Consider the following 12,185-nt stretch of genomic DNA (forward strand, 5'->3'; position numbering starts at 1 on the left):
TATATACGCTAGTCAGGAATATTTTGGCCTACATGAGGCATACCTCTTAAAACAGCATTTCTTTTCAAAGTCTGCCATCCAGAGACCTGAAAAGACAGAAAAATAGTCTGAAAGTTAACATTGGAAATTCCTCAAAATCCAGCTGCCACAAAGAAATACTTAGCTCACTAAATTCACCTAAAGGTATCTAAGTATCTATATTAATTTAAGATAACAGTGGGGTGGGGGCACTTCTGAATAAGAAAAAGAAAGGGGGAAATGACTGTCAGAATTAGATCCTCTATTAAAAAAAACCCACAAAAGAAAAAAAAGATGTTATACAGTTTCCTCTGAAAGGACAGACATAGGCAAGGAAAATTACTCTAAAATCCAAGTAGTTCTGCCATCATGTGATGGTGAAATGAAAAGAAATTAATTATCTTCACAAATGACAGGGAAAATAACCAAAGAAATACGTAGAAACCTTGAACCACAACCTATGGACTAGTCAGTGATGAGACTTTAAAAAAGAAAAGACTTTTGATTGAAGATCCACAACTAGATGAGTATTATGCTCAGTTTTCAAGCTATATTTGCAAGTAATCAGTTCTTTGTATCTTAAGTTTCCACTAACACTTTCAAAGAAATAATTCGTATTTCCAGAATCTCTTGATATTTTCCAAAATAACATTGTTTAAAAAAACTGAAAACAAACAAAAAAACCCAAATCAACAGGGGAAAAAAACCCATGCAAAACCAAACCAAAACAAACCCCAAACGCACAAAAACCAACCAACCAAAAAACCCCCCTTCGCATCACCTTTAGCCAGAGGATATTCTCACTTGAATAGATTAGCTTGACAGAAAAAGGCAATTTTTTATATAGCTTCACACAGGAAATACTCAGATGTTACAGAGACATGTAAAGACTACTACTGCTTCCATCTTTCCTGTTCCAAAAAATTCAAAGGCTTAGCCTGTAGTTACTGTTTTTACTGTTATATTGCTAAGGGGATTACAAATACAATGATACAACATGATATTAATGGTAACACTTAAGTGAGAACTTCAGCACAATGCAAATAAAAATCTCTCAGCAGTTTCACTGTGAACTTTTACTGTAGTCAGAGAAGAAAATTACTCTTAACTGGAAGCAATGCAAGGTTGCATGAGATGCTCTTTTATTGGAACCCACAAAAAAAGTCCTCACCAAGGATGGAAAGCCCCTCATACAGGCAGGAGAAGAAACTCTAGAAGGCATTTGCAACAAAAAAAACCAGATTTATTTCTGCAGCAAAATCTTGAGAAGAGAGCAGTCAATGACACTGCTTCCAAAGAAACTGAGTCAGGGGCTTATTACCATTTCAAGAACACACCACAACATAAAACTCCTGAGTAACTATCTTTCAAAAGGAATTGTCATGCATCTTCCTCACTGCTACTGGAAGAGGACAAGGTAACACTTTGGTTCAGGCTAGAAGAAAAAAGTGGCACTCAACTTGTAAGCAAAAAGCCAACAACCAAATCAGTTCTAAATCACCGCCACATTCTTCAAGTTCTAGCTACACAAAGATAACGATGCACTATAAAAGCTAAAGACAGGAAAATTCAGTTCATTTTTATATCTAGACGGTTGTTGGAGAATGGGCAAGTGGATCACTCTACTGATCCTTTACACTAACAAGTCAGAAGTGAGTACTAATATTCCAAAATGGATTTTTTTTTAAAAGGACTGTTCAACTCCTGTGACTGCTCTTGATAACTTGACAGATTATCAAATTGTAATTCTCATTTGTACCACCTAGCTTTGTAAAGCAAAACAGGAAGTTACTCTTCACAGGTACAAATCCAGAACTGAAGTGAATGCCTGAAGGATTTACAAACCATTGCAACCTTGCTGTATTTTAAAATGAAAAGCACATATATTTTTCTTTTGCTGAAATATAACAATGTTACTTCAGTAAAAAGCAGAAGGGTTGTGTCTACAGTGGAGAGAGCATGAGAAAAAAAGTTATATGTGGCAGATGCTAGTAATTTTGTTGAATAATTACTGACAGATACTAAGGTCCTACAGCACTGAAAGCTAAAAGACAATAGTAACAGAAGCAGCAAGTATACCTCAGTTCACAAAGATAGTGTTATTAAAGTCACAGCTATAAGGACAAGACATTACGATGGAACTTCACTCAGACCCAGAACTTAGTACGGTAAAGAATATTTTCAAATCTGATGCTTATGATTGCCTGGCATATGCACCCCACACTTTTGTTAGTGGCTGCATGCAGATGAAACCCAGTAGACAAACCTAGGTCTACATCAAGCTGAATTCAACTGTAGAAAAAGAGTCAGTCCTTGCTATGCCAGCCAGTTTAATTACCCTTAAAGATGTCCAATAAATAACTATTTAGCTATTAATATTAAATTCTTAAATACTATTAAATATTGTCAATTTTAACAGCTGTTTCCATCTAATTCCACAACCTATATTAGCTGAACAGGCCTGCAAACACCTCTTTCCATCAAGACAGGATGCAAAAAAGGCTCCTGACATTGTGACCATGTAACTAAAGAACTAATGCCTGGTTAAAAGGAGGTCTAATTCACACTTTCAGCACAATGCAACTGAAGGCAGTGTTGCATAGTCATAAAGTCACAGATTATGAAGAAATACAAGCACAGAATTTGTGCCCTTTCAACTAGATGGATTAAAACATAAGAAGCGCCTGTTACTGTAATCAGTTGCAACAGAAAGATGGAAGTTGTTAATGGCTGAATAGACAGACCTCTATTCCATAAGGTAATTTACTTAGCAGTAACTTGTTAAAATACTATCATGCTGATCTGCAACAGATCAAAAGAATTATGGCTAAGTGAAATGAATTAAAAAACCCACCAGCTTCATATAAAGTACCTTGCCCTTCTGCAAATCTTTCCATCACAGGACAAGGTATTTGTAAGTCAGAAATTTACTTCAAGGGAACTGGAGAAGTAGCCAAAGTCCTACTTTCATTGCTGACAAGGTCAATACAGCCTATAAAGTACTCTAGACAATGATAAAGATATTACCTCAATTAAACAATTTAAAATGCAGGACACCTCTTTTTTTTAAGAGATAGAAGGATAAAGAAAACAGAATATTTGTGGTTGCTTTGGCTTCAGATATCAAGGTCGCTTATTTCAACTGTTGCCAAGTTTATGTTGTTGAATTTTTACTTTCCAACTTCATGTATCAGCCACTTAAAAAAAGAGAACAGTAACTTCAAACATACTAGCAGCGAGAAGGTTGTGTAGGTTTAGCAAAATGCAGTAAAAGAAGAAAAATTTTCTTCCAAATTAAGTTTTAAAATATTGTAAACTTCAACAAAATTATTTATGTTGTGTTTGCAAAGCACTGCTCGATAAAAGAAGCTACTAGAAACAAACCTTTTGGTTGAGCAGAAAGAAATCATTAAATATTTAAATTTGCTTTTGCAAGCTAAGTTATTATTAACAGCCCACATGTAGTCTTTTATGATTTATTTAATCTGCATAATTATATGTTAAGGCAGCAAATGTATCCATGTACTCTTTTTAGTATCATGCCAGCAATTTCTCACAACTCAGTGGAACTCCTCGCAAGTCGTTTTTCCCATTTCTGGGAATGTGTTAACACCACCAGATGGCACCAGTGTCCTAACTTCAATAAAGCAGGTATCCCTCTTAATAACTCAACGAAGAAAAAGGAGGAGCCCCCAAACAGAAAAAACAAATTTAAAACCTTTACTATTTGTTATCTCTGTCTTCTTAAAACAAAGATCTACTACGCACAAACACAGCACACAGTTAATTTGAACTAGTAGATACTATTTTGACATGTATTCTGTGAGCAGTGCTGGTTTCAGAATAATAGAGCAGCATGCTCCCTGATGCATTTGTTCAGAAGGATTTGTTCTAAGTTTACATTCTCTTGAGTAGAATACTGCATTTCAGTTCTGTGCCCATTTCATGGGTATGCTGAGCAATCTGCAGAGATTACATCACATACAAACTAACTGACAGGTCACGTTTCTGCAGTTCCAGTGGAAGTTAAAGTATTAATTTTTCTTTGTCTTAGAAAACAGAGATGGCCAACAAGAACAGTACACTACTTTTTTCACTTTTCTGAGTATTTGCCTATTAAGTCACTAAAACACTACTAAAAACTGATATGAATTGATCCCAAAGAAGAATTTTAAATAGTTTAATATTACTTACAGAAATGAGTGCCATACTCTATTACAACACTTGCAAGGAAAGACACTTGCCTTCCAGCCTACTTATAGTAAATGTTCTTCTCCTCTGAAAACATTCAAGAGTGATGATTGATTTCTCCACTGGTGAACACTGCAGAGGTGAAATGCAGGGTGACAAAGGAGACTTAAGGGAAAATCAGGCTGCACCTGGCAGCCCAAAAGAGGCAATGCTGCAGCAGCTCCAAGCCCCCAGAGATATACCTTGTAGTGAGGCTGAGCACATATTCCCAGTAGGCGCGTGCACACACGTGGAGCATGCATAGACAACACATATATATACACCATAGACAGTGACAGCAGATCAGCCAAGACAGACACACACAGTACACACATGAACACAAACAGCACCAACTGCCTCACCTTGCTCCCCTCTCTACTGAAAATATATACACATACATGCAAGGTGGACCCCACAGCAGCTTGACTCAGACTCTTTGCCTATCCAGTAGCTGTCCGCTGGATCTCAGTCTCCGTAATTGCTGTCACCTGGACATACATGCCTTCAACACCACTGCCCCACTCCAGTTGCTTGTACAGACTGTTTAGGGTCTGGTTACTGGTACACATGCACACACAGAGCTTGCTGGACTCTCCTGCTCCCTCAGCAGTCCCCCCTCACCACACCCCACCATAGTCTCACACCCTCAGAGGCACACAGGTACACATACACAGAGATGGCTGGGACTTCACCAGTCTCCCAGTAGCCAATCCCCTATCGTCTTGCCCTTTAGGGCCACACATTCACCAGCAGTCTCAACCTTAGAGATCTCCAGATCCTACAGTGTCCCTGGCAGCCAGCCAGACTCACTTGGTCACCCCAAAAGGCAGCTCCCCCCTCTGGTCTCCCCCTTAGAGAGGCACACACACCCGGCCACTTCACCTATATGCAGGCTAGCCTAGCTTGCCCTTCACTAACGCTCACTCACTCACTCACTGTAATTGCTGGCACTATAGACACACAGGCTTCTGACTCCTGGTCCCACTCCAGTGCCTGGCACTTGCTTTCGCTCACTCCAGTCTCTCCAGCTGCTGGCACTCTGGCACACAGTCCCTCTGGCTTGCAGTCCCACTCCAGCTGCAGTGCCTAGACCCTCACTTGCTCCAGTTGCTGGCGCCACTGATGATAGCTCGTGGTGACCTGAGGTCCTACTCATGTTGCTGGCACTGAAGCCCACTCGTGCCAGCCTCTCCAGCTGCTGGCACCCTAGGCCCTCTGACCAGTGGTCTGCCTTGCAGTTGCTGGCACTCAGGCTCCCACAGACACACTTACACACAGAACAGAGTGCCCCTCACCCAGGAAGGAGTTAGAAAAGAATTCAAGAAGAAGGTAAGACAGACTGCAATGATCACACACAGGATATGGCCAGACACATGTACTAACAAACCAACTACTTACACATGGGTGTGCCCTCCTCTGTGTCCTTAATTTGGGTTCCCTGCCTGCCATTGTGCCTCTGTGCTCCTTTGGGCTTGTGGAGGTGGGCCTTTGACAAGCTGATGGTTCCTGCGATGGGCCTGGAAGTAGTTAGGCAGGGTACAAGTATCCCGTCTCCCCTGCCATTTTCTCTTTGCACTCCTTTGTGGGGGTGCAGATGAGCTTTACCATGTAATCTAATAGGTCTCTCTAAACATGTTCACAGAACCACGTTCCAACTAAACTAGAGAGAGATGGGTTTGATGGATGAACTGTTAGGTGGATAAGGAGTTGGCTGGATGGTCACATCCAAAGAGTTATAGTCAATGGCTCAATCTCCAACCAGTAATGTGTGGTGTCCCTCAAGAGTCTGTACTGGGGCCTGTTCTATTTGGTATGTTCACCACTGACATAGTGGGATTGAGTGCACTCTCAGCAAGTTTGTGGATGACACCAAGCTGAGTTGATATGCTTGAGGGAAGGGATACCATCCAAAGGGACCTCGAAAGATTTGAGGAGTGGGCCCGAGTGAACTTCAAGAAGTTCAACAAGGCCAAGCACAAGGTCCTGAACCTGGGTCAGGCAATCCCTGATAACAATACAGGCTGGGGATGAATGGATTGAAAGCAGCCCTGTGGAGAAGGACGTGGTGATACTGGTGAAGTGAAAAATTGGACATGAGCCATCAACGTGCGCTTGCAGCCCAGAAAGCCAATTGTAACCTGGGCTGCATAAAAAGAAGTGTGGCCAGCAGATCAAAGGAGGTGATTCTCCCCCTCTGCTCCACTCTCACGACACCCCACCTAGAGTACTGTGTACGTTCACAGAGTACAGCTCTTTTCCCCACTACAAGACAGACATCTGCCTCTTAGGGTGGATCCAGAGGAAGGCCACAAAAATGACCAGAGGGATGGAATGCCCCTCCTATGAAGAAGGGCTGAGAGAGTTGGGTTGTTGAGCCTGGAGAAGAGATGTCTCTGCAGAGACTTTATTGTGGCCTTTCAAAACTGAAAGGGGACTTATGAGAAAGATGGAGAGAGACTTGTTACCAGGGCCTGTAGTGACAGGACACGGAGCAATAGTTTTAAACTGAAAGATGGTAGCTTTAGCATGGATATAAGGAAGAAAGTTTTTATGACACCAGTGGTGAGACACTGGAACAGATTGCCAAGAGCAGTTGTGGATGCCCCATTCCTGAAAGTGTTCCAGATCAGGGGCTCTGAGCAACCAAACCTAGTGAAAGATGTCTCTGCCCATGGCAGGTGGGTTGGACTAGATGATCTTTGAAGGTCCCTTCCAACACAAACCATTCTACAGTTCTAATATACTAAGCAAAGTAAATGTAAGCTGTTCTTCAGCCCTGCAAAAGCAAAATACTTAAAGAGAGTATGCAGAACACAGGATGGATCCTCACCAAGAACATTTCTTCTTCCGAGAAGTTATTTCTCTGCTGGCCAACGAGCAAGTATTATTGTCTTTGTACCATACCTACCAATATAGGGCATCCTACTGAATGCTTAGAAATAGTTACCCCTTTTAGTCTCTCACAGCAATGCTTGTGGAGCATATGAATGCCAAACCAGAGTAAACTGCTGACAATTAGATACATACTTCAGCTGCAGTTCAGACATGAAGAGAAACACATATGCAGGACCACCAGGTGTAACTTTACTTTCACGTGCTCAGGTCTAAGATAATGCAGATGATCCCTTAAGGAAATCCACTGGAAAATTTGTTAGATCAATATTTTGAAGTCCCCATAATATTTACAGTTTATCCCAATTAAAAAACACAACTGTCATCAAGGCTGGAAGTCATCATATACATTTTTTAAATCCAGTTAAAGCTAGACCAAAGATTATTTCCCTCCTCTTTGAAATCCAGAATAGTCTACCAAATCTACTCAGGCATAGGGTGAACCTCCATAGACTTTAACTCAGCCATATTTTTCACTCTGTGTATTGGAAACTGGAAACATGGAGGAAGAGTATAGCCTCTCAAAGTTGTTATCTTAAAACACGACATTAAGACTAAAGATCCTTAATTTACTATTAAATCTAAAATAATAGCTGCCTTTGCCTCTAGAAAAACAGGTTTAACCTCCTAACCATTCCAATTACACAGCACATTACCCCAATGTTTCTTTCAGGGACTTGTCTGCCTGCCACAATTAACTGTAGGTCAACAGCCTGACTCTTATAACTAGCATAACATTGTCCACAACTTGAGTTTCTAGTCAATGACAACCCAATCTCAGTTCCTTCATAAGAGCTACTTCAAAACAGAGATTTAAGTTTATTTCACTAAGGATTAAAAACTAGGATATTACAAGGCCTATGTAAAAGTTACATCATCAGAATATTCTTACCTTTCATGAGGGGATTAGAAACTCACCATGCCTTCCAAGAGCAAGCAAACATCAATACCTACTTTGTTTTTACATAGTCCAATACTTTGGGGTTGGTTGTTTTTGGTTGGGTTTGTTTTTTTTTTTGGGGGGGGGGGGGTGGGGGGGTGGGATGGATGGGGTGGGAGTGCTGAGACATTTCACTGTTCCTGATGAATCAGGAACTTTCTTTACAAGGTATAACTTCATAAGCTGCAGGCAAGTTATTGATTTCTTCCCAGTATCTTCATTTATCAGAGGTTTGTGTCAGAGGTACTGCCTCTGGCATCAAAAGCACTTTACCTACAAAAGACATTCACAAAGCCAGAGTAACACAACTAAGCAAAAGGGAAGGTAAAAAGAGAAGGACAACTGGCACTGGACGTAAAGCTCTAGACTGCTATGACATGTTTCTCTCAGAAATATTCCCCAAGTCTAAGTCTATTCATTTTAAGCACCGTTTTGAAGAACCAGCAAAAAAGAACAGCAAAAAACCCCACCTTATTTTATGGACAAGTAAAAGTCCCTTCAAGACAGACATCTAAAAATTTTTTATTAATACAAGAGTATTACTATCCCCACAAGAATACTGGAGAAAGTTTAAAAACCCACAAAGCTCATAATCCCAGTTTTAAACCAACTATGTGACCTGGTAACTGAAAGGGTTGTTTTGGTTGTGGGTTTGGTTTGTTTTTTAAAATCCCTAGTCTTGGTTCCATAACTAGACAAAAGAATGAGATCGTTTTTCTCTCCCTCCCTGCAATGACCTGGCAACCAAAATAAGCTCTGCCTGAATACTTCTGTAGTAAAATTGCCTGTACATAGTAAGTGTAACTTGATCTTCAACATTACTCCCCAAGAGACTGCTTTAGTGATGGGTTTTCCAGTAGTCAGATTTTGAAGGCAGAAATTCTTACTATTCACTGAATATTAAGAGATTTTAACATAAGGTTATATTTAAATATTTTTTATACATTGCTTAGATTTGGAGTCTGTATTAAAACTGACTGTGTTAAGAGTCCTGAACAGTCAAATAACTGCTACCTGCTTGCTAAAAATGGTCACACAACTGATCTCTCAAAGTGTCTGCAGCCAAAGAGATATACAGATACCCAAATTATGGAAGTTAGTTCTTTTCTTTAACTTTTTACCTGCTTATAAAGCACTAAATTAAGGAAAAGATGTTGAAAATCAAGTAATTAACTGTTATTCTTTTAATAAAATCAACTAAATATTATAAATACCAGTTTGTCAGTAAAAAGGCAAAAGACTAGAGTTGTAATACGCAATATTTTACTGTACTTTAAAAATTCATCCACACCTTTGTCTGCCCAGTAGCGTGTTCTCACTGCAAAGATGATGGATATCATTGAGACTTATATTTAATTTTCAGTAAATCTTGAGTTTTATTAGGTTCATAGAAGATCTGAATTCATAGTCACCGTGATTTAGTAATATAAAATCCCCCATATATAGTGCCTTCCATCCAAACATGTGAAAGCACAAGTTTCAAACATTAGCAATATTTACTGCAGCCATGATCAGATATATATGAACCCAGAATGTGTCATGGTTCAATTTCAATAGCCATAGTCTGGTGTCAGTGCAATTTTGTAAGCTACTGGTGAAACACCTGATATAATGTTCAATTCTAGTTGGACACATTAAGAAAAAACAGCATTAAACTGGAACAAGCAGTAGGAAGGGTTATCACAATTAGGACAACACCGAGTGTGAATGAAAAAAAAAACCTCCTCTGCCTTCCCCATATTCACCTGCCACATCCTGGTCTGAGAGGGCAGTATGACTGCTACTTGTAAGTTAAGGAGAAAGCATAAAGAGTTATTTAAGCTAAAAATGTATGATGGAAAGAAAACATATACAGATATCTAAAAGTTAAGTCCAGCAGGACTTCAGAAAACTGTTCCCAAACATCTGTAATGGTCTTACACTTCAGTTAATGTAGGTAATCAGGAAACTTGTTTACTTACCTATATAGAGTGGGAAATGGTGGAGACATTAGCAAAGTTAACTAAATGATCCAGACATTATTGCAGGCTTCTGTTGTTTCTCTAAGATGGAGCCTCAGATACAGCAAGGTCACAGCAAACTCAGGAAGATGACAATTAATGTGTTTTTCCTTCTCAGTATACCAATGGCAGATAAACAAATGCAAACTATGTCATACCTTCAACTCTTTCATTTGTAGTGCTTCATTACTAATGCCCTCTTGTAAAGACTACCTGAAACCCCTTTAAATCTTTCTTGTAGAAGCTCACTACAGACTTTTGTTGCAGGAGTATATATAAGGAACTAAAATGAAAGCGCATTTAAAGTGTACAAATGGGAATTAAGCTGGGGACAGATTTTGGCATTAGATCTCTTCAGATCTGAAGGTGAAAGCAAACACAGTAGAAAAATGCAAGACTAAGGTTTTCCTGACTTCAAACAATGATGATTGAAAACTGCCTTATATGTACATGCATAAAGCATCAGTACTAAATTGGACCTGATATTTTAAAAGGTTCTGTCTAGAAGAGGAGCAATAAGAGTGAAAAATAAGAGAATGGCAGATTTTTAAAGTAAGGAAAATGTGTTAACGTACTAAATGCAACCTAGCCTACTTACTTGATTGCTTCCCACCTACCATCACAAATGTCAGCCCCAGTGTGTTATTGCCCATATCCTTCCTCCTCCACTCTTTCCACTGTCTCAACTCTTCTTCAGAGACAGGCAAAGGATAAATATGTATTACATCCACCCAAGACACATTGGCAAGTGTAATTATGGAATAGATCACATTCTCATAATTCAGCAATAGGACGCTTTTCAAGTGGCAGCAGATGGCAGGCATCTCTTATCAGAAATAAAACATGATCAGGAACATAAAAATACATTATATGAGAATTTTTTAATAGATATTTTCAGGTCTCTTTCAATCGGAGTATTAACTTAAAAAGCTACCTTAAGTGCAGTTACAGTGACCTACCTTGAGCTTCAACATAGATTTAATCGTACAAGGATGTGTTATCTTAAAATCAATACTCAGAAGCCATTGGAACTAATCCAAAAGACTGCTGCTATGTTACTAAAGAAAAAGGGGGGGAAGCAAAATATAAACACATAAAATGTAAAAAAAAACCCAACCCAAACAAAAAAAAACCTGACCATTGCCAAAAGCACTCATCCTAGAGAAAGAAATATTAATGACAAAAACCATGCATTTATTAACTAGCTAAAAAATGTACAAAACATAAGGTTAATCCAATTCTCAGAGTACTTTAAGAGTGGCTGAAAGTATTTCTCTATTATTTTATTGAAGGGTATTAAGATAGTAGTGGTTTTTTCTGTTTATATGGTGGCTTGGGGTTTTTTTCCCCTCAAATAAAGTAGCCATCTCAAAAGCAGCATGCTACAATCAGAGTTCCTAAATTTGATTGTTCTCATGTGTATTAATATTATAAAGCTAGCTTGTAAACCTCAGGAAGAATAAAGCATTGATTAAACTTTGCTAGGTTTCTTGAATGGACATTTAAAATGGCAATGAACATACTGCTACAAATATACAGGGACATTTAGTACTGTGAATTTCTATCATTCAAGACAGGACAGAGTCAACTGACTTTTTCTATGTCACTCACTAGGAGGCAGCCACCTAGCCAGTCAAATTTCATAGTTAAGACATTAGCACCAGACTCCAACCACTGGGATCAGAACTCCAAACCAGTACTGAAGTTCTTCATCTTTGGAGGAAAGGTGTCTTTGGCAAAAGATGTGCAATGAGCAGCAGTGACCCTGGAGACTTGCAGACTGAAAGCACATGAGGTGGCCCTACTGCAACAGCATGAAAATTTTAAGTTTCATCGTACTGAACCATCAGCTGCTAAGGGAAACAGGATCCTCTCACCTTCAATGCCAGCCTTCCCAATCAATCCCTCCTTTTAACCTCTGAGGCAAGCAATGTAGAAGGCAGAGTAGGAGTCAGAAGCAGAAAAGCAGAGAGAATGGAAAGGGCAAGACAAAAAGGTTTCGGAAAGTCAAAACTCTATCAGAATCTGATGTAGTGCACTGGTTTTGGTTGCTCTGCTGCTACTTGTCATCACTGAAATTAGAGATGTGGTACTTAACTACAGTG

The 12,185-nt window shown here is 39.4% G+C and overlaps 1 protein-coding gene across 6 annotated transcripts in view; it reads right to left on the reverse strand.

The window, feature by feature from the left end:
• PCGF3 (polycomb group ring finger 3) overlaps window positions 1-12,185 on the reverse strand; it is a 57,992-nt gene that overhangs the window by 25,223 nt on the left and 20,584 nt on the right. For 4 of the 6 annotated variants that reach the window (XM_075078294.1, XM_075078298.1, XM_075078296.1 and 1 more), the window contains one exon: window positions 44-86. The exons of the other annotated variants lie outside the window; for them this stretch is intronic. The gene's annotated coding sequence lies outside the window, so the exon portion shown is untranslated. The remainder of the gene's footprint in view (window positions 1-43; window positions 87-12,185) is intronic. 6 annotated transcript variants of the gene reach the window in all.

This window comes from Phalacrocorax aristotelis, chromosome Z (assembly GCF_949628215.1).
Source record: "Phalacrocorax aristotelis chromosome Z, bGulAri2.1, whole genome shotgun sequence".
Lineage (NCBI taxonomy): Eukaryota > Metazoa > Chordata > Aves > Suliformes > Phalacrocoracidae > Phalacrocorax > Phalacrocorax aristotelis.